General features: G+C 34.7%; 1 protein-coding gene and 1 non-coding gene across 4 annotated transcripts in view; both read right to left on the bottom strand.

Moving 5' to 3' along the window:
- Positions 1 to 24,331, bottom strand: part of TSC22D1 (TSC22 domain family member 1) — a 116,784-nt gene that overhangs the window by 79,271 nt on the left and 13,182 nt on the right. The window lies entirely within an intron of this gene.
- LOC131743300 (uncharacterized) lies at positions 3,424 to 6,313 on the bottom strand. Its single transcript, XR_010837155.1, has 3 exons — positions 6,113 to 6,313; positions 4,796 to 4,966; positions 3,424 to 3,906 (listed from the first exon to the last, which is right to left on the bottom strand). It is a non-coding gene; the product is annotated as an uncharacterized protein (transcript).

The raw sequence follows: 24,331 nt of genomic DNA, 5'->3' as shown, positions 1-24,331 counted from the left end.
ACAATATTTTAACAGTTCTCAGGGCTTAAGAAATACTAAACTAAATATGGATCATAAACATTAAGAGAGCAAGGGTAGGAGATGCCATGGAATACACTCAGGCCAGGTACCAAAAGGGTACAATATTTGTTTCTAAATGCAATCCAAAGTCATACAAAAACAAATTTGTGGTTTATCCATTGCTCTTCTCTGGGAGAGATTTTTAAGAAAAATTATTTTCCTAATTCCACATCCGTCTGAAAATCAAAGGATATCTGTTGTAGTTTACTTTATCATCAGACATTGCACTGAACACATTTTGAACATTTTTCTACCTATGCCACACCTTACCTCTTGAGTAGAGATCCCTTTGACCGTAATTCCTGAAAACTCCGATGCACCCTTCATAGTTCCCTAACGTTTTTTTTACTGCAGTGATCTAATTACCTTAGATGTACATTTAGTGGGAAAAAACTTTAAAGAGCACCTATGTGCTTATTTGGGAAACATATCTTTCACATTTCAGGACTATGTTAATGTGAATTTTTTTAAATGGGAAATAAAAATACCTGAATTTTAAAAAATCAAGAAATCACTTAGGACATCTAGGCACTGACATTTTGCTCAATTGTTTAAATACAGCAAAATACAGTAAGATCAGTGCACATATTTACAGTAAGCTACAAGGTCAGTACTTTGCAGTCACACTGCTTATGTGACATTTATCTTTTTTAAAATAGAAGCTATGTTTAAAAACTGTTTGCTCACTAAAGAACAAAACAAAACTTTTTCCTATAGCTAATCCCATGAATCATGGTGAAACAATAAGTCTATGTTCTTACACCTCGGAGATAAAGCCATGTTCAACATTCTGTAATGTTTTTATTTTGAAGCTATTGACAGTGTAGGGAAAAGTCCATGTAATGAAAATTATTTAAAACTCTCATTTCACCATTATTTTTACAGTATGTTTGAAATTTCCAGTGCCAGATTTTCATTTAACCCCCCCAACCCTACCCTTCTATACACATATAGTTAAGGCTTATAAATTTTTTTGTATTCAAGTTTCCTTGAATACAAGGAAACTTGTATTCAATACAGTTTGGAAGGCTTGAATACAGCCTTCCATCTTCCATAGAAATACATTGTCTGTAAACCTTTTAATAGCTTTAAATCTAAAAACAAAATTTTATCCACACAATCTTTACTCATCTTTCCCAAACTTACCAGACTAATAAAGCCAAGAATTTTAGCTCCCCTCCCACCCACCCCCAAACACAGTAGCTATTCTAAATCAAAATTTCCTTTTATAATTCTCATTTTTCAGAGTATAATTTCTTCAGGGAGCCAAATTCTTTCATTTTAATCCACAAATTGTCATCTTGTCTAGGACCCTATCATAATGTTCATTTTAAATTTTAGGAGTCCACTTCTCATGAGTTTTCTTCAACTCAAAAGGGAAATCTCCTCTTGCTTCTAGCAGACTCTGCATAGGAAAGGTAAATTGTTCCAGATGTAGATATAAAGACAAGACTCATTAAAACCCAATTTTATCCTTTTCCATGTTGTTTTGATAAGGTTAAAAGCAAGAGACTCTAAGATTTCCCCTTCTACAATTATTTGTTCAAGGAGAACATTAAAACATAAAACATTTTCTTCTCCTATTAACAGCACCCACAAATTGGGTAGTTCTCCAATCAGCCATTATTTTCAAATATTCTTTTTCTGAATAGAGGAACTGTCTTTTGTATGCTATTTTGTAAGTGTCTTTGTTTATCAAGATCTCACTTTAAAAGATTTGACCATATTACTCCTGATATTTATGATATTAACTCAAGAGTTTTAATGGTTTGCAAAATTGGCATACAAAAACGGCATCTAAAAAAATCCAATTCTGGAAACAAAGTTAAGATGAAGCTAATAAGGAAAATGCAAAAATAGACTAAATAGATCACCTATTTCCTACATTGGGCACTGGGTGACCCAATGAGAATCATTTTAATTCAACAGTTTAAAATAACTTTTTTCTCAAAAAAGTTTAACATATACAAGGATAGGATATATATTCAGAAATACTTAGAGGAAGACACATAAAATTAAAATACACTTAAAAATACTGTTGTAGTTTCCATTTTCTACTCCTGAAAGAAAAATAAGCCATTTATCAGTAAGTGCATTTTTTTATGGAGAAAATATTTATTAGTTTTTCAAATGATCACATAATACAAATATTACACAATTAGTCATTCTAGAAAAAAATTAGCTTATAGTAATATCCATAAAATAAACACTGAAAAATATAGGATTGCATATTGTGACACGAAATATTTAAAAATCTGAAAGGAAAATGTATCAAAATAAAAGTTTAACACATCAGTTCACAGTAATATACATAAAGTTTCACTTTTAAATAGCTTTTAGTGGCATGAGATGAATAGAAATGCACTTACATTTCTTTTGCACACTTTAAGGAACAAAGCTAAAATTTAATCAAAGCTTGAGATTAACGGGATTAAGAGTTTAAATCACTTCTTCAAAAAGGAAACAAAAGGCTAATAACCTCACAGGCCATAAACTCGTTTGTACTGTGGTTCAGAGTTCAACTAAATTTCCAAGCAAATCTCACTTTCAGTTCCCTGGGTTCTTTCTAAAATGTTGAGTGAGTAGTTGTTTTTTAATTTATATGTGTTTGTAACAACTATCTTATTAACTTTTAACAAAAACAAATCAAGAGTAAAAAGCTGTAATTGTTTATGGGAATTCAGAGCTCTACAGGGAAATTTTAGCTCAAATTGATCTTTTTAACTTACTTTTTAGTACTGTACATACAAAAGTTTATTTATAATAAATGAGGGGAAAACAGGTCTCACAAATAGCCGAGAAAGACTAAAGGCCAAGTTATAATCTAGCAAATGTGGTTTCCAAAACTTTTAAGATTCCTAAGACATTTAGATGCTTCCATATTATTACCTCTAGAATTTCTATTCTTAAAATTTATACCAAATAAAACAAACTGGCAGCATTGCATAACTTTTAAAAACTTCTTTAACAGCTTTTGACTGACCAGTTAAATAGATACCAAAGAGAAATAAAACATTTTGATCACTACTGCCATGGATAGTTTGGATAACTATTTTGCAACACTTATTCACACATAGAGGCTTATCTTACTACTACTAATTGCTTCTGCTCTATAAAATACCTCTCTTTTTCAGTATCATTCAACTTTAGAATGCCTGCAATGCAGAACGATACCTCAAGTTTAACAGGTATTTACTACTTTAGAAGATTGAACTCAAAGACGTCTCTACTCCTATACTGGAATCTTTGTTGATCTGACAGATAAGAATAAGGCTCAAGACTAGAAAAAGTTTAAAAAGTGCATCCTAATATTAAAAGTAATTTGGGAATAATTAAGAAGTTCACCCTTTATATTTCCTAGTTCCTTTCAGTGTCAGGCAACAAAAGACAATTTCATTAAGTTTTTTGGATCTCCCAGACTACTAAAAAATAAAAAGTTTGCCTGCTTCATTAAGGTGATTTTTCAATCCCACAAATCTTTTAAGTGAAACAGATACAGAGAGCTGCTTTTTAAAGAAAGGTGTCTCTCATGCTTCCTCTATTTTCAGTCTTCTGAATAAAAAGGAATATTTTCATGGCCATGTAAAATTCCAGTCTGAAAAAATTACGTCATTATTTGAGCCTTTCCGTTTCCAGACCAAGAGTACACCAGAGTAAATCTTAAAGTTTATCAATGACAAGATCAGGTGGCTCTCTCATCCTTGTGTCTTCTAGATATAATGCATGGCTCCGTTCACCACTGCCTTCCAAACTGCAGCTGCTGCATGTGTGACAGATATCATCCATGAAGGCTCTGCTAGAAGAGTTCCTTTTGCTGAAGTATGATGTTTACCAGTTGAAAGAAATCTGGGCAATTAGAGAACAAATAAACCAGTCTCCCATTATCAAGATACCTGGAGTCACAGAAGGAATCCACCAAGGAGAAATGAAAACCTGCCAAAGGCACCAACTTCACGTTCTACCCACTGTAGGTGATAAGAACTTCCTGGAATCAAATCCTACCCTTGGCATCAAAGAACTAAGAGAAAACCATCTTAATGCCATGGGGAAAATCTAGGACAAGGCTCTTTTGCCGCACATAACATTATTCCTACGGACTGGAAAACTACTTGTGAGTATATTTAACATAGCTTTCAGGGATGTTATATCCTGAAACTCATATTCATTCACATGTATCTTATTAAAGAATGAAGCCTAGACTTGACAGTAAAACCATAATGGTACTATCATTGCATCTTGTTTAAAGATCTACTTAATTTGAAGTCCTAAAGTTCAAGGTAGGAAAAAGACCAAAAAGTTCTCACTAACAGGGTAGGATAACACCTGGACATCAGACTGTGTAAATTAGGAGAATTCAGATGCCCAGCTTGCCCAAAGATGAAATAAAGAAACTTCTTAAATACTGGAATATAAAAGAGCACTTAGAAGTACATTAATACCAGTAAAGGCTAAAATGGGCAAATATTTCCTTTTAAAAATTCCTGTGGACTACACAGGCATTCACCAAATCAAGTGCCCCCAAATCACCCACTGCTTTAATTATCTGGAGAGAAAATTAAAATAAATTTTAGGTTTCTTTTCTGAACAGGCACTAGTTAGCATTCTTAGAAAAACAAACAGATTGCAGCCCCACTTGGTTCTTATATGAACCCAAGGAGTTTAACAGAATTAAATGGGCAATGGAAGGACACTCCAATCTATAAATAAACCCAAGTAAATAATGGAAAGCACCCACTTGTTTATTATCCTTTCCCAACTCTCTCCAGAAGCTGGATATTCTGCCTCCAAGGGTTCAGTGGAGAAAGTGGACCCCTGACGTCAAAAGCTCTCCGTGGTCTTGGCTGTATCTGTGGTTCTAGGATCACTCCTTGCACCTCTGGTAGGAGAGAAGCACTGAAATAGAGAGCTGAATATAGATTTAAGAAAAAATTCTTATTAAGAAATTACATTCTCTGGTCATTTGAGCTTGTAATGACTTATCCTCAGGATAAAAAGGAGCTACCTTTGGGCATACTTTCCTTAGTGCCTTCTTAATTTGAATTTTAGAAGTCTGTCACCACAAATGATTCGTTCCTCAGTAACTATTAAGAAGGGACCTATCTTGGTCTAAGCCGTAACACGTTCTGTGACAAACCACTCAACTTCAAGTGGAAGACCAAATCAAAAAATGATAAATTAGGACTGGAAAACAAGATCAGTTGTCTTAAAGGGACAGGGAAAGGCACTCAACCTCAGATATATCAAAGAAGTCCCAATTAATTCTTCTGTCAAAGAGAAGAAGACGGATTGAAAAGTAGAAACAGAATAATCAAGCATATTAACAGGAATACCACTAAACCTTGGGAATTGTCTAAGAAGCTGAATTTGTTCTCAGTTTTTAAGTTTTCAGTAATTTAAAGAATTAATCAGACTACAATTCCATATTATAGCAATATAAAACTAAACCTGAATTTTACCAAGCTATGACTACTGTCACTGAAAAAGATTTATTCTTCAAGCACTCATATTTAAAAGCGGGAGGGCAGAATTGTGGATACAGGCAATACAGACTAAAAATCTTTTTCAAACATATGATCATTTGGTTTTGGGTCAAGAAGGACCAGGAAATAATCATTAATGGCTACAATGCAGAAATTAAAGCAGTAAGATATACCCAAATAATAGATGATGATAAAGATACTGGAAAATAGTTCACTTTATTATAGAAATTAGGTAACTTAGAGAAGGAAGTTCAAAGGACACAGCATCTGAGCAAGGAAAAGCTGAAAGGAGAATAAGACAGACAGATAGGTATTTAAAGTTATAGGGACTGCAGGATAAATTTTAACAGTAGAAAACAGATCAATTATACTTTGTGGTACAGAGGGATAAATGAGTATTAAATTTCAGATCTTACTCTAAACAGGAGGGTGCTGTGTATTCCTGCTGGATGGAACACAGGCAGTCACACTACCCGACTTCAGGGACATGTTATATTTGGGGATAAATTAAGAAAAAATGCTATCAAATAATCTCTCTCTCACACCAACTGGTCATCACAAGGGTTCCTTACCTGTTAGTGGAACGAGGATTGTGCTCTCCTGTTCTCTATCAATCAACCAACAAAGGTTATAGTCTCAGCACTAAGAAGGTGGCAACCAACCAAAGTTAGTTTTTAATGCCTTCATTTCCTCCTGGATCTGCCGGCCAGTTTGGAAATATGCCAGCAGCTGAAAAGGAATGGTTATTCCATTACCTAACAACAGTTAGACTAAATGTTTTTTTTAAAGCCTGAAGATGAAGGAATGAGCTAATAACCCTTCTGTACTTTAGGAATATATTCGAGTCTCTACAAGTGAAAAATGTAAACAGTTTGGACTAAGAAAAGAAAACCTACAAATTTAACCATCAAATCTGTAATTTCCAGAATTTAAAGAAAGAAATGAAAAAACAAATCTAAAGAAGTCAAGGGGGTGAAACTGCCATCTAACATGAGGTATCAAATAAATGCTACAAAAGCTATGAGCCTATGTGGCAGCTATTTTCCATTATAAGTTTCCAATAGATTTTAAATCCTGAAGTCTTTAAACAGTATTCTACGGTATAATCACATTGAGGAGGAACATGAAGGAAGACAAGAGGAAAGGAGCACAAAAAGAAAAAGATCTGAATACTGAATATTTCAAGAAACACAATCCAACTAGGTATTTGCAAGGGTCCAAAAATCACAAATAGAATAGCAAAGTATTCCACAGCTGGAGTTCTTAAGAGGTGGCTTTTTAACAGATGAGAAAGATCTTAAAATTGATACATCAGAGCTATTTTATTTATTTTCAGTGGACCTATACAGAGGAAACAGATGCTACAAAAGTGCTTCTAAAATTATTAAACAATCATCCTCCAGCCTTTTCTAATCAATTTCCTCGACAAGTCATTCTTTTTCATATCTAATATTTCAATATATACCGTGAAAATTATTAAAGACTCCCAAATGAATGAGATCTAAGTAAAACTTAACTACTTTGATTAAGATACAGTTTAAAATATATTCAGAAACTATAAACAAGATATGATTTTCCAAATTTCCCAGTTTTCCTTCATTTCTTAAATACTAATTAGTAACAATATATCGGATTGAAAATACAGGCAAAAGGGGAGCATTCCATTACGGAACAGAATTACGTGGTAATTTAAGTTCAAAAGCCCACTTCACTTTGAAAATGAAAAACAACTCCCAAGAAATCATATCTTGCTCAGATTAATAATGGTCTAAGTTTACAATTTCTCCTTCAGTAGGAGCTCCAATCCCTTGATTTATTTACCGGACCCCACAGAGTATATAAATTAAAAATGCAACAAACTTAGATTTAAAAAAAAATTCCTTAGGTTAGGTTATAGGGTAAGTTAAATATGAGAGTTGGCTGGAGAAATAATAGATCCACTTATAAACTTCTCCCAAGTCAGATTGCTTTCAGGATATAACTTCTTTGCTTTGCCTGAAGTATGCCAAAACTTGTGGATTCAACATATTCATACTCAAAAAAAAAGTTAAACAAATTTCCCTAAATAGAAATTATTTTGAATCACTGAGGACAGCTGCATCTCTCTTGCTTCAGGAGTTAATAATCTATGAAATAAACTGTGGTTTAGATAAACAATGTATCATATCACTTATGTAGAAAAATGTAAAGGCACTTTCAAAATGAGATCATTATTCAAACAAGAAAGGACAGCCTTTGCAAGACTACTACTGATGGAGGCTCACAAGAATGACACAGTAGGACCTGTCCTAATTCTATTTCAGTATCCAGCATTCTTCTATGTGATGTTTCAAGAGGGAAAAAAGAAATTACTCCACTGCAGGGCTTGCAGTTCAACCACTAAAGAAGAAATTCCAAACCAAAGCTAATAAAATCAGCAATGCTGAAATGCCACAAAGGAACTCAAACAAAGTGTTAGAAGGTCTATTCATCTACGATTTTAATAGTTTCCATTAATACTTAAAAGTTTAAACATTCTTACTGAAAATCAAGTCACATTCAAATCAGAAACAATCTAAGGGGCTTCCCTGGTGGCGCAGTGGTTGAGAGTCCGCCTGCCGATGCAGGAGACACGGGTTCGTGCCCTGGTCCGGGAAGATCCCACATGCCGCGGAGCAACTAAGCCCGTGAGCCATGGCCGCTGAGCCTGTGCATCCGGAGCCTGTGCTCCGCAACGGGAGAGGCCACAACAGTGAGAGGCCCGCATACCGAAAAAAAAAAAAAAAAAAAAAAAAAGAAACAATCTAAGCATTTTATATATAAATACCACTCTGAGAAATTCTCCTGAAATGTACAAATTAGACTATGTGCGATATTTGTTCTCAATACCAAATTACTAAATGAGCATATACTGTTTATTACTTTTAAGTGTTTCTAATATCAGTGAAAGAGGGAAAGCTACACCTGATCATTTTTTTTAACATCTTTATTGGAGTATAACTGTTTTACAATAGTGTGTTAGTTTCTCCTTTACATCAAAGTGAATCAGTTATACATATACATATGTTCCCATATCTCTTCCCTCTTGTGACACCTGATCATTTTAAAGCAATGAAATAGAAGGTAACACACTTCTACAAAGACTATGATTTCTATTCACCTGTGTTATAGAAGACCAATCTGAAGTCGAAATTACTAAGTTATAGATTTACAGATTATTTATAAAACAAAACATTCTACTACTCTAAACTGGGAGCAGGACACAGTAATATCTTTTTCTTATTCATCTTTTATCATTCACTCTTACTAGTTGTAAGGCACTTCTAAAAAGAATAAGAATTCCCCACCAATCCCTCCAAGTGTCCAGATCAGCCCCAGCTGGCATTAAGAAGAAAATAAAAGAACATCCTTAAGAGAAGCAGTGACAGGCTTCCCTGGTGGTGCAGTGGTTGAGAATCTGCCTGCCAATGCAGGGGACACGGGTTCGAGCCCTGGTTTGGGAAGATCCCACATGCCGCAGAGCAACTAGGCCCATGAGCCACAACTACTGAGCCTGTGCATCTGGAGCCTGTGCCCTTCAACAAGAGAGGCCGCGACAGTGAGAGGCCCGTGCACCACGATGAAGAGTGGCCCCCGCTCGCCGCAACTAGACAAAGCCCTCGCACAGAAACGAAGACCCAACACAGCCAAAAATAAAGAAAAAAAAGAAAGAAATTTTCATTAAAAAAAAAAGAGAGAGAAGCAGTGAGTCTCTGCATCTCCAGCCCCTAAACTACACAATGAATTAAATAAATTCAGTAAACGTTTTACAAATGAACGAAGTCTATACTGGTCAAGAAACAAAAAGTAAGCAGAATTTTGTCAAGTGGCTGGTATCTAAAGTTAAACTTTCTTATCCTAAAGGAATTAAAAACTATCGAAAGTGTATTAGTTCCATGGATTCTCTTTTGGGGTTCATCAGCTTCTAGGATTAATTTCTAAGTATGATCAGCAGAAACGTCAAAGGCATTATTACCCTGAGGTGACACAAATTTTAGCTAAATTACAACACCCATTATAGATTTTCTAATGTTCTTTTCCAGACCTAAAATTAGTTAAAAAAAAAAAAAAAAAAACCAAACCGGATATTGCCAGAACATCCAATTTCAATTATTCAATTTTAAAAAGTGAGAGAGCTTGTCAAAAAGCAGACAGACAGACAAAGCCCAGCTTGCTTAGAATTAGTTAGCCACGGTATTGTATTGACTCTGGAGGAAAAGGTTCTATCTAAACCAGAACCTTGTATATATCGTCAAACGGGATACACCATATAAACACTAAAATAAGGAGGAAAGCCTGGAACTTTAAGGAATGCACAGCATGGAAAGCAATTACCACCTAACAGAGAAGAAAGTTGTAATGAAGTGAAAAACCCTATTAGATTGTTTCAAGAAATCAGTATCTAACCAAATTCCAAGATTTACCAATATATTTTCTCTTCATCCTTTTGGAAAAGATACTATCCCGAAATGTTATTGGAATTCAAGTTACTCCACTGGGTTTAAATGTCAGGTGTTTGTTAAAAGATAGAAAAGAAAAAAATAGCTAATCCAATTGTGTCCTCATGTTCCACTGACTATAAGATGAGGAAGTAAAACAGGTAAAAAAAAGAAAATGCACAATACATTTTTAGAGTAGTTAATGCTCTACAGAATAAAAGATAGAAGGCAATCATAAAAATATATATCGACTATAGAAAAAATTCAGAATCAAGTTGCCTTTAAAAAGGCAACTTAAGGGTCAAGATGACTAAACAAAGAAACATTTAAATTGACCACTGCCTCCTTTGAATGAAAAAGGCTCCATTCTTCAAAACAAAGAAAACCTTAGTGAACATAATTTTATGTTAAAATTAGTGGAAGTATTTTGAGAAACAGCATTTACATAGTCTTAAAATATCTCCCCAAAGACACTTATTATTTACAAAGGGAAAAAGAGTAAATCAACAGTGTAGAAACCTGGCAGTCACCTCTCCTTAACCAAATTATCTTTTATCACCACCAGTAATGGGACAAATCTATCATGTAACTCCTGATATAATGTACTGATACAGACGTAACATCACTTCAGTGGAATCTTTTCCAAAAATATATAATTCTCAATCTGACCACGAGAGAACATCAGACACACAAGTTAAGTAATATTCAAACTAGCTAGTACTCTTCAAAATTGTCAAGGTTACAAAAGGCAAAGAGAATGAAGAACTAGTCCAGATTGAAGGAGACTAAAGAGACATGACAATTAAGTACACTGTGAAATTCTAGATAGGATCCTGGACCAAAAAAAGGTGATTTAATGGACAATGGTCAAAATGCAAATAAGCTTACAGATTGATTAGTATTAATTCCTGATTTCTATATTTGTTCTATGAATATTAGGAAAAGCTGGGTGAAGGTATACGGGAACTCTATGTACTATTTTTGCAACATTTTGTTAAGTCTAAATTTATTTTAAAATAAAGTTAAAAACATAAAACAAAAGGTTCTGAATAATGTGACATACCTATGGAATGTTCATTGAGAAGAAATATAAATCTACAATTTTTATTGATAGAAAGTTCACTCCAATCTTTAAAACCTAATTCTAGTGGAAATGACAGACAGCATTATGTTCTGTACTAATATCAGAAAAGTAATCAGATGGTGACAGTCTTATGCTTTTTAATTTCTTTGATAAATAGTTCTCTATACAGAGAACTCTGATTCAGAAGAAAGTATAGTATCAAAAAATATCTTCTCTCCTACAAAGAGAAAAACTGAATTATGTTTATGTTAAACTAGCGTGGAAATTAACTTTAGATTAAAGCAAACATATAATAGTAAGTGGCTAAAAACCCAGAAGTCTTCAAATTTAAATTACCATGTATGTATACACACTACTAAGTGTAAAATAGCTAGCTAGTGGGAGCCTGCTGTATAGCACAGGGAGCTCAGCTTGATGCTCTGTGGTGATCTAGATGGGGGAGATTGGCAGGGGTGGGAGGGGTCAGGGGTCCAACTGGGAGGGGATAGATGTGTACATATAGCTGATTCACACTGCTGTACATCAGAAACTAACACACCATTGTAAAGCAACTATACTCCAATAAAAAAATAAAAATAAATTACCATGTATGAATTTTTATTCCTGCATAATAAAAATGGAAGGAATAAAAATTTCTGCTCATTTTCTTTAAAAACTTCCATAAGAAACAATGTATAGCACCATAAATATCCCTCTAACATTTTTTGCTAAAAATCAAATTATAAAACTCCCAAATAATATACCTTCACTTATAAAATCAGTTACAACATTCATAAACTTTTGTTTTATTTTGTTAACATTTATTGAGAGCTTATTATACGGCAATATATTATGCATTATATATATATATATTGCTTCATTCGATCCTCACAATAACTCAATGACATATACAGTACAATCATCACAATTCTACTGATAAGGAAACTAAGGCACAAAGTAGTAAAGTAACTCGGCTAAGATCACATACCTAGTAGGCTGTAGAGCAGGAAATTGAAAACCAGTTTGTCTCCAAGATCCTGAGTTTTCACTAATTTTATACTTTTCCAAATCATATTATTTTGATTAACAATTATTTTCTTTCAAAATACTTAGTATATGATAAAGTGCTAGAATAAATGCTTTAAGTAGAATTCTGAAATTCTCTCCTTCTATTTCATTTAAACATGGATCAGTTGACAGTTATTTGCTTTGCCATTTCTATCAACCCAAGAAAGTTTGACAAGGCAATAAGAGTTAGAAATAAAATATAGCAAAACTCTATCAGCAACATAAATATCTAGGTACAACAGATGTTTCTATTGAAACTGAAAGACCTGTATCTAAAACTTTGTTGAAAAGGTAATCCCAAATTCCTCTCATCTTTAAAGTATCTACAGAAAAGCAAAATGCAGAATTTTAATTTCTAGTTTATATGTCACACATATCTACTGACCTGCCTAACAAATAAATATATAGGATACTCTCTTAAATGTATAAAAATCTCAGAGTTTAATGAGTTCAATTACCTTAACGTACTTTTAAAATTAAATAAAATTATATAATTTAAGTCATCGTTTCTGTTATGAGCATGATGAGAATAATGATCTAGCACTAACAAATTGGATTTTATTCTGTACTAATTCAGAGCTCAATTCTGCTACCCAGAGAACAGTCTTTAGTTTGTCACTGAGTATATAATATTCTGTATGGATGTTATAGTTGTCCTAAATTTTAATATATTTAGAAAATTATTTACAGATAGCTTTCACTATATCTACTCAAATTCTTCTGTACACAAAGACAAAATCAAAGGAAGGTCACTCCCTTCCTCGTCCCAACCTGAGTCTAATAAAAATCTATATAAATACACTCATCTCAATGTAAGTATGATATCAGAGGCACTCAACATTTTATATAAGAACAGGATGCTTTCAAATTCTTTATCAATAAAATGGGGTAGGCTTTTGAAAAGACAGGACAAATATCTAATTACAAATAACACCTTTAATCTACCCTATTCTAATTTATATAACTTGTCTGGCCATTGAGCCTGCAGTGACAAAAAAAAGTCATAAGGCCAACACATCCATAAGTCTTAGAGAGAGGGCATCCTGAACTTCAGGGCCCATGTCAGTAAACCATCAGAAATTAAGAAAGCCTGTGTTTGTCACATACTCATCAGGTAGTTAATATTTACACAGTAATGAAACTACAAACCAGAAAAATAAAAAATGCCTAACCTGATATGCTATACTAAATTTAAACCCTGGAAAAAACCTTTAATCCTGGTATTTTACCAACCATTCACAGTCAATTCTACTTTCCAAACATTTTGTAAATAAGATTTTACAGTCACAATCCAGTCTTAAAAGGAAAATACTGCCAAAAAGAAAATGGTGAAAAGGTACAAAGGGAAAAGAATATCACCACCATCAATAATCAACAATTTAAGAAATATGATTTGATATAAACCAGATATATGAAGTTTAGTTAACATTGTATGGGCTATCAACAAAACTTTGTAATGCCATCACCAATCTTGGGTTAAGGCCTTCAAAGTGCCACTACTACTAGAACAAGTTTTCAATTTAGCAAGTGAGAAAACAACAAATGTGGACATACCTCCTGAAAGAAATGAAATTCATGTATATTCCTTCACATGTTTTAATAAGGTACTCCTTTAAATTTTACTCAGAACACCAGATTGTAGTATTTCTGAGTAGGAAAAAAACCTTCTTCCGTTCTTCCTTCAAAACTTGAATCAAATCTCTGATACTGCCAAATGCAGCTAGTATTAATACTTTAAAAGTTCTGACTTCCTGCAGTTTTATGGTGGTCTATCTTCAAAGACATTCCCAAAAGAGCCCAAAATACCTTAATCTACTAATATGTCTTCAGGAACATCTCCAATATCCATTCTTTTCACCCCTTTGATAAATCCTTTTAGTCCCCAGAAGACTTCCAATTTTTCTCAGAATATGACATCCCTTTCAGTACTCCTTTCTTATTCCATTGCTCAAATAAGTGTAACATAGGAAATGGATAAATGGGAGATGAGAATGTTTAACTGGCTCCTTTACTTTATTAGCAATGTCAAGCTTTAACTCTAAAGCATAAGAAAAACAAAGTTAGTAAAATTTCTATATTACTAATGAAAGCATAGAACAAATTCTGATTAGCTTCCCTATCTTTGAATGTTTATGGAGTTAATTAGATTTCCCCCAGGAATATACTAAACTCATATGAAGGCCATCCCTAAGATCTGCAAACCATTCACAATGACAGGGCCAATTAAATGAGGCTGCAAATATGTCAGTGCTATACTTCTCAAAATATGTTCTTAAACTTCTGCCAGATGGTATATACTTGGTATATACTTTCACATGACAACAATTATATTTTTATTTCTAATATAAATCAAATACTTACAGAAAATAGGGTGGTATAGCAGAAAAAGAACTGTTCACGTAGAATAATAAATGTAGAGATGGGATCCAGTTGAGGCCTGCCATCACTTAGCTATACGACCCAGAATATTTCTCACATATAAAATGAAGCAGATCAATATTTCCCGAAGTGTACTCCAAACAACACTGGGTCTATAGGACATTAATAGGTGCTATATGTTCAGAAGAGTTGGAGTCAATAAGTAAAACTGTCTCCCTTCTGCAGAATTTCTCAATCTTCAATAAACCAAAATGCAATGTCCATCTCCAAGATGTATATATCAAAAAGCATTCCCCCAAATTCTTGGGCTCTAGAACCTTTTTTTTTTTTTAACTTGAAGAACTAGTATTCCCAAAACACTAGTTTTGAAACTTTTAAACTAGATTTCAAAATCCATTTCAATGAGTCTTTGAAACTTAAAAACCAGGTACTGACTCATTATCTTAACTGATTAACTCCATTAATTCTAAGGAGGTAAGCGTTCAGTCCCCATATGGGACCGAGAGTACGGAACAGATGGTCTTCAGGGCATTATGCCTGTCTAAAACAATCGTTACAATGAAAGAGTTTCAGAATCATTTGTTTACGGAAATGGTTGCATTTTGGAATATCAATAAACTGCTACATGACACTACATTCCTTCTACATATTCCCTGCCCCCATTAAGAAAGAGGAAGGTGTGCTTTGTAACAACTTTTATTTCCGTAACTTTCAGAAGTTTGAAGCACTTCTCCAATAGTCAGATATAGTACTAGCATCCTGGGATTCAGCAGAAGAATTAATCCCTGATGCTTCCATTATATGTAATACATTCACTAATCTCTTATGCATCTGGAATGGTGATACTAGGTATACATTATTCTTAAGAGAACTGAGAAAGTAGTCACTCTTTTCCTGTAGGCATTAACTCTCTTATGGAGCCCAAGGTGAGAAAGGCTACAACCAAAAATGTCACAAAGGCGCAGAATCACTTGTCTCGAAGGCTATAGTAGGGAGACAGTCTCTAAATATGTAGACAAGCTTTGAGTTTTAATTTATAGTGGGTAAGAAAGGAATGGAATTATACTTATTTGGCACAATAAGAGCAGCCACCGTTTACAAAACTAAGAACTGAGCTAGGTGCGTTACTTACTTTATCTCCTTTAATCCTCCCAACAACAGTGTAAGGATAGCTATCTATTACTCCCATTTAACAGGTAAGGAAATTGGGCTTACACATACATTTACAAAGGTCATACAATGACGAGGTGGCATAAACAAGATCAGACACCACATCTGATGCCAAGGCTAATGCTCATTAAACTCTACCTCATTATGCTCTATGCTCATTAGTCTACAGCCCAGATTAATCAACTTGTGTGAATAAAAAAGCTGTCATGCACATCACACACAGAATAACTAAGCATAATATAACTTGGGATAATTCGGAAGATATATCAAGATCTTAGGATATTTCTTCAGGGTACTAGATAAAACTCCTTAAGACCAAAATCATGACTTTTTTTCTTTGCATCCTTAGTACCTTTGCTCAGTGTTAACATACATAACAAGCATTTAATAAATATTTCTTAAATAAATAAACCATCACAACACCAAAAAAGAACAGAAATACTGTAAATGTAAAAAGCCTTCTGGGCTAACAGACAATGGCTTAACTAGTTTATTTTTCTAAAATACTTTATATAGCTAGATTTACAGATGTAGGCAACAAAACTGTTTAATAAATTATGACTATCACCAGATCCTCCTCTTTCCCTACCATCCCCTTTAATGGTCTTCTACTACCTTACTATTTCTCTGTTTTTTCTCCCCATTCATGTTTTGAGCCTCTAACTCAGACCATTGGTATCAATGGCATTTAGGTCACATATTCATAAGCCCAAGTATAACCACAACTAGGTTTTTGTTAGGCCAATGTGTCTACTTGGTTTTGCTTTTGCATATTGGATCGATTTCTTAAAAAGCTAACTGAAGCTACTGGTAGATTCTCATGGGCTAAGAATCTAAATATAACTGGAAACATAACTAAACCTTTACATAAAGAAAAAACCCAAAGCGAGCCTGTTAGTTAGCCTATCCATTTCACAGTGGTAACCTCACTTTAAAACATTCTCTCTTCAATGTGACCGCCTCATGGATTGGGAAGAGTGGCAGGTTTAGGCTGTTGAAAGCGTATCAATAAGTACAATGTCTAGAAATGCAATCAACTGTACAAGATGTGAAAATTCCTGACTTTCAGCAGCTTTTGGCTATTTCATATTACTGGAAAGTAAAATTATGGAACATGTAAGATTTATACTACATTACTATTAAACGATTAATTAAGCTACTATATCCTTTAAGATAAATCTTTACTGTTAACTACAATTCAAAAAAAATTCCAACTGCTTCTTTCTATAGTTCCAATGGTTGTAAATGAATCAGGAAAAATAAAATAAAAATTAAGGAAAGCAGCTTTACTATAAAAACTTTGAATTAATACATAATACAATTGTCTTAGATTTAGAAAAATACACTTCCCCTTCTAGGTTAATGAGCGAAAAGACTAGATAAATCCTGTTTTTCAACTTAATATAAAAACCTTCATGTAAATTAGCATTTTCTTGTTCCAATAATAAGCATGTGATGTGAATATAAGCTGTAACTGTACAAAATTAAAGATGAGTCACAATGTGCTATTATGATTGAATTGATTAAAGTGAGTTTTCTATTTTAAAAAGTACTGTAATGTAATTTGATCACATGAAACAAACAAAAAAAGTAACCTAAGTATCAACAGCTTGTAACACTTAAAGCTCACTGAGACCAATGGAAGGCTACCAGTCTGATTTATTGAAATGTTCATGTCATAAAACTATCTCTATATCAATTTATTATTCAGAAATTGGATGCCACTTAAGCAGATTTTCCAAATTAAAAGTTTATTCTTCAGCAAAAACTTAGAAAATTTAATCATTTTGAATAGAAAATGCTTTCAAAATGTATCAAGAGAAAAATAACTAAATTCAGATTGAGAGGATCATCATTAGGAACACCAAGTCACTGTACCACTCTATAATGAGGAACCAACGAGAAGTGTATAAGGCCAAATCGCTCCATCCTCGCAGGCTAAGGACTGTTTTTTATAGTTGTCCACTGTCACCTCTTGCTGCCTATCAGTGGGCCATGACAACCTCCAAAATGCTTTAGAATACAGTCATTGCTCGGTATCCACAGGGAAACTGTTTCCAGGACCACCTGTGGATACCAAATCCACAGTAGTATCAATACTACTGGCCTTTCCCATCTGTGGATTCCGCATCCTCAGATTCAACCAACCAGAGAATGGTTGAATCCATGGACGCAGAACCCAAGGATACAGAGAGCCGAGTGGTACAAGCTTTGGAATCAAATCACCTAGTAGAATACTAGCTCCATCACTTAGTAGTTACGTGACCAAACTACTTGACAATGTTTCACCCATAGTTATACATCAGCCAGTAATACACTCCAAGAAATCTTAGAATCATCTGTCATATAATCCTCAGGTCCCCAATGAATTTATCATCAATCTTATACAAATTTACAAAAAAGAAGAGTTAAAGAGGTTGCTAATCCAAATATTATTTACCTTCAATAAGCATTAAATATACTTGTTCCTAAAAGGATTGGGATGCAGTTTCGTGGTTTATTATTATGGGATTCAAGAATGGAGGCAGAGGGCTTCCCTGGTGGTGCAGTGGTTGAGTGTCCGCCTGCCGATGCAGGGGACACAGGTTTGTACCCTGGTCTGGGAGGATCCCACATGCCGCGGAGAGGCTGGGCCCGTGAGCCATGGCCGCTGAGCCTGCGCGTCTGGAGCCTGTGCTCCGCAATGGGAGAGGCCACAACAGTGAGAGGCCTGAGTACAGCCAAAAAAAAAAAGAATGGAGGTAGAAAACTAGTTACGATACCTAGGTTGGACTTACCCTACCTCCTCTGGATCCACCCTTCCTCCCTGGAACCTCAAAATAGGTAAAATTCCTAATAATAAAATATATCCAGTGTACAAACATATAAATCCTGATGTCATTCAGAGAATAACTGATAAACAGATAAATAAACTGATAAACAGTTATTGGTAGATCCCCAAAGAGGAGAATAACACAATGAAGATAAAGAACAGCTTAGGAATCTGTCAAATCCCATATTTCAAGGTTCTATGATATTATGGAACATCCACCAAAGACAAGACATGGCACCATGCTTGACTCTGAAAGAGAAGTTAAGACAAACTGTACAGTGTCAAGCCTTTTAAAACAGGAAGAGAAGGAAAGACCCAGACGTGTGATGGCTCATTAGCACATGATCAGTGGACAGCACTATAGCCAAAACCGGGCATTCACTCAATTCACCTCACCACGTTGCACCCAAAACAATACACTTGAAGAAACAAAAACCAAGCAAAAACGGTCACTACAAAGCAGCATTTTTTCCAAAATAAATTGGCTAATATAAGTTTCACTGAATACCATCTTTTAAAACTAATTTTTAAAACATGGGAGTATTTCCCACAATAGAAAGAGAATCCTTGTCATTGTTGAAAATACCAAAACAAAACTGTCTAAAAGGATACAACCAAGCAAACAAAACTATATTAAGCATAAACAAAAACTTCCTTATGAAAGAAAGTAAGTGGTCTGGGTTATCCATTTCTTAAAAAAGAGATTAAAAACACCTGAAATGAGAAATCAGCTTTCCTTGATACAATTATTTGATTTACTGTGTTGAAAAAGGTAATAAAAATATTTCAAAGGAAAAACTCAGGGGGTATAATATTATAGCAAAATAACTAATAAGTAGTTATCTATACAATACCTCATACAGAACAGGTAACTGTATGTCACTTATTCATCAGTAATTTCACTAAAACTACAAATCATTAATAATAATTACTTCAATCTTAGCATCTATTAGGGACTTTTAATTTTACTACTGAAAATATTCTCTCTAATTTCTATCTGTAAAGGTCTAACATTTATTTATAACACATTATGAATTTCTTACAGAATAATCTTACCAGCCTGAAAGCTAGGAAAACATGAAACACTTGCCCTTACTTTATAATAGGAAAAAAGCAACATGGAGCAGTATATTAATTTGTCGATGGTTAAATGATACAATGGAGGTAGACAACTAAAAATACTGTCTCAAAAAATAAATAAATAAATAAATAAAAATAAAAATACTGTCTCTTTATACTTATCCATAGCTCAGTAGTTAACACCACTGGGAATGCATTCGTGTTCATGCTTCCTTAAAATAATATACAAAACATAATCTAACTTTCAACTGGTGAACATTCAATACCATATCAAATTTCTTTGGGGTTTTCTTAAAATTTCTAACTCCTACCTTGCTGTCAGGCTATAAACTGCTACTTTCCCAATGTCACCTTACATGCCTCAGAATCCCCTTTTTCTTCCCTTCCCCTCCCCTCATCTGGTTTAAAATGTTAAAGCTAGTAAAACATAAGACTTGAAAAAAAAGTCTAAAAAGGACCAGAAATGCTATGCAAAAACAGTAAGGGGGAAAAAAACAAAACAAAACATAGCTTTACTTTGTGATGGCAATTTCAAGCAGTTTTGGAAGCCAGAGTTGTGTCTAAAGGATTAGGTTATCCACTCTGGATAAGTGGCGTGTTACCATGTGTGGACTGGGTCCTTACCTTCTTAGCTTTCCTAATGAGGCCAAGGTCACTGGTTCAAACCATTATCTCAGATTACAACCACAAAGAAAATGTGCCTCCATTTCCACCAGTGACAGAAAAGGAATTACTGAACTTCTCATACCCCATTAAGGAAGGAAGCAACTAGACATCCAAAGTAAGGTCAGCACTTTTCCTAAAACACAGCACTGATCAGGCCACTATACAAAAACAAGAAGCGCTCTCCACTCCAAGTCCAATTAAGTCCAAACTTCGCAATCCTGCGTTTAATTAAGGCTTTTCAAAGTTAGCCTTGTCGTCTACATTCCTGTATACAGACACTATCTCTTACCAACTTAGACTATGTCCTGTGTTCTCTTCTATAAATACTCCCCGTACCTTGAACCTTTTTGGTATGTTTTCTCCACTAAAGTGACTTACTAATCCCCACGGCTATCAAACTTCTCTCAAATGTCACCTCCTCAAAAGCATGTGATCTTTACCTTCTATCTCCCAATACTGCTTTATTAGATCTCTTATGACACACCATATTCTACCTTGCCATACTTTTCCCATTTATTGGCTTTCTACCCCAAGTCATTCCCTAAAATGTTTCAAGAAGCTTACAAAGATAGATATAAACACTCTAAGATACAATAAATTACAAATGAGTGAGAAAACTTGACACAAAGGACTAGAAATAGAAAAGTAATATAAATTGAATCTGTTATCTTTTCCTTTCATGTATATGTATATGTATATATACACATACACTTATTCTTAAATTCAACGTAGGCTCTCCTTAAGGATATAAAGAGTGCTATGCATATACACAGTCAATAAATTACATCCTTTCAAATACCCAGGAGATTCTGTAATCTAAGGACATTTTCAAAATATCCTTTTAAAAAATTACATTCCTTTGTATGTGTACCCACACATACATGTATATATTCTCGAATTTTTTAAATGGCAAGCAAAATGAAACAATGCACCAACATATAAAGGAGTAAGTTTTATGGCACTTTAAATGTCAGTAAAATAATCAAATTACATTTATTGTCAATGATAGCATTAATGCTTTTCTCATTTAAATAAATCTATACCATTTCCCTTTGGTAGAGACCTAGGAGTGATCAGGAGATAGGAAGAAATAATTCCACCTCTTCCCAATGCCTGGAAGAGACTGGCAATGGAACCTGGTTAGTATGAAAAGAAAGCAGCTACGATCACTAAAGTAAAGAACCAATCCTAAATACTTAGTTCACCTTCACTTGGATTTCTTTTCACTACTAAATATTCTTGGGACACATCTGCTTTGGATTATAGACACAGATAAACCCTATGAAAAGATTAAATTGCCAAAAGTCCTACCCGAAGGTTATAACCACTTATAACCACTTATCCTCAGACCTTTAAAGTTGCAGCTATAAATAATAGCTTTTCTGGGAAAATAGGTTATTTTTTTTTCTTTTTCAACACAAGAGAAACAAAACATTGCTTCAAGGGAGGAGAAGGTAGGAAGGTGAATACAGTACTTTTATAAACTGAGAAATTTGCTAACCAAAGTGTTCCTGTACTGAATCATTTTACAATGGAAATCACTTTCCCCTTAATTTCTTTCTTTCATTCGTTAACAAATAACAGAAAAACATAATATCCTAAATTCTCCTCCCTGTTCCAAGTGTACCCCCCACTCCAATCCAGATTACGGATTCCTTTGATACTAACTTTCCCTGAACATCAATTAGTTAGCAAGTGTTGAGGGCAAAATCAATCAATTTAATCTTCAGTCACTTCCTATCACCTCAAGACGAACTTACTCCATTAAGCCCAACTGTTGCCTCACTTATGCCCAGACTGTCCTCCTTATTTCCTCCCATTTTTTTATTAACCCTCTCCTGCCTCAAACTTTCTCCTTCACCTCAAGACTTTTGAAAAGTCAGTTCAAACAACACTGCTTTCCTAACCTACCAAAGGTCAATTCTATCCCATCTGTGATCTCTGAATGCAATTTCCTGTGTCATTTTGGAGGCTAGCATTCCAGTTACAGTCTAAGAAACGTTTTGTAGCACTATGTCAGGAATTCACGTAGCCTCTCTGAACTTGCTCCTCTTATAAGCCAAAAGTTGAATGGGATCAAGATTTCCAGCTCAAAATTCCTGATTCTTTGATTTCTTATTTCACATTGTTTAAAAGCGTTATTTAGCTCTTATAATTTCCCCATGTATATATAGCATACACTGCTTGAGAACAAGAACCACGTTAGATTACATCTGTGCCCACACCATCACTAGATATAATGATTTACACCTAGTACCTACTCAACAAACATACCCATCTGATAGGCCAGTGAGGGGGAGGCAGAGAACTTAATGTAATAGGTACAGTAACATACCCGAGAAGAACTGAACCTTACTCCTATCAAAACCACTATGCGATAATGGTAACAGGATGGCAAAGTATTTGGCAATAATTATATCCCTTTCCCAGATGATTGTGGGGTATGTTTTTGCCACACGTCTGCACTCACTTATTCAACAAATATTTCAGAACATACTATGAATCAGGGTATACTGCACGCAGTGGAAATGCAGAGGTAAAAACAGATGGGTAACATCCTTACTCTCAAGGAACTTACATTCTGGAGTACAAGAACAAGAGGAGCATCCCTACCCAAACTTCCAAGATCAAAATAAGAGTATCTGAGGATATGAGTCAAACATCTGCAGCTCCCAGTGCCTTCTAGTATAGGAAACAACAGTCAGAACACCTTGGTTTTGATCATATCCTACAGAGACAGCAGAGTACAGAAGTCATTAAGGGCACAAAATCTAGACCCAGACTGACTGGATTTAAATTCCAGCTCCCACTTACTAGCTAGGTGACCTTGAATAAATTAATCATTCTATCCCTCAATTTCTTTACCTGCAAAATGTGGATAATAATGGTACTTACACCTCATAAGGTTGTTCTGAGAATTAAACAAGTTGATATATGTAAAGTGCTTAGAACAAGCATATAACGAGTACCATAATTTTCAACTACTCCTACTACAACTATTACTACTACTATTATTACTAAATTGTTGTAGTCTGTCCATGAAAAGCTAAAAACAGCATACGACACATGGCAGGAACTCAATATTTAACTACTGACGGAATAAATGAACCCAAGACTCAGTTTCTTCCTCTGTGAAAATGGAACAAAAGCATCCTATCCATGTCAGGACATGGGCTTCCCTGGTGGTTCAGTGGTTAAGAATCCGCCTGCCAATGCAGGGGACAGGGGTTCAAGCTCTAGTCCGGGAAGACCCCACATGCCGCGGAGCAACTAAGCCCGTGCACCACAACTACTGAGACTGTGCTCTAGAGCCCGTGAGCCATAACTACTGAAGCCTACACACCTACAGCCTGTGCTCCGCAGCAAGAGAAGCCACCACAATGAAAAGCCCACGCACCACAATGAAGAGTAGACCCCGCTCGCTGCAACTAGAGAAAGCCCGCAAGCAACAATGAAGACCCAACACAGCCAAACATAAATTAAATTTTTTAAAAAGTCCTGAAAAAAAAAAATTTATGACTCAAGAGTACATAATCTATTTCAGAGTTTTGTTTAACGCCCCCCAATCATACAAGAGGCAGGTTTTATTACTATCACCACTAGAAATTTATCATAGCCATGTGTTAGCAAAAATTTAATGCTAGATAGTATTTCAATTGTACGTTTATATGTTCCTAACTAGTCAGTAGCTGTTTGTTACCATGTACTTATACACTAACCCTAATAACCAAAGAAATTAGATAACTAGGTGAGCTGGGAGAGAATGAAATCTTACCAACGATGAGCAATTTTATAATCAATCCATCCATCTACAATCTACTCAAAAAAGGAATACTCGGGCATGCACACAGAGTATCAAGAGTTCCTCAACTTAAGTAGTGACCTGATATTACAAAAATAATCTGGGATGCCTGGAAAAATAAGATGCTATCTCATCCGTCTTATCCCCACGAAGCTCAAGAGTACCCTTTAACCTATGGCTCAGTGAATGAGAAAAGGCAATACCATTCACCGTGACCTAAAGTTAATTCTTTAATAAGATCAAGCCACAGTAAATCTTCTCCCCAGTCAACAGAAATATGTTTTTAAGCCAAGC

This window comes from Kogia breviceps, chromosome 16 (assembly GCF_026419965.1).
Source record: "Kogia breviceps isolate mKogBre1 chromosome 16, mKogBre1 haplotype 1, whole genome shotgun sequence".
NCBI classification, from domain to species: Eukaryota; Metazoa; Chordata; class Mammalia; order Artiodactyla; family Physeteridae; genus Kogia; species Kogia breviceps.
This window is presented reverse-complemented; position numbering and strand designations above follow the sequence as displayed.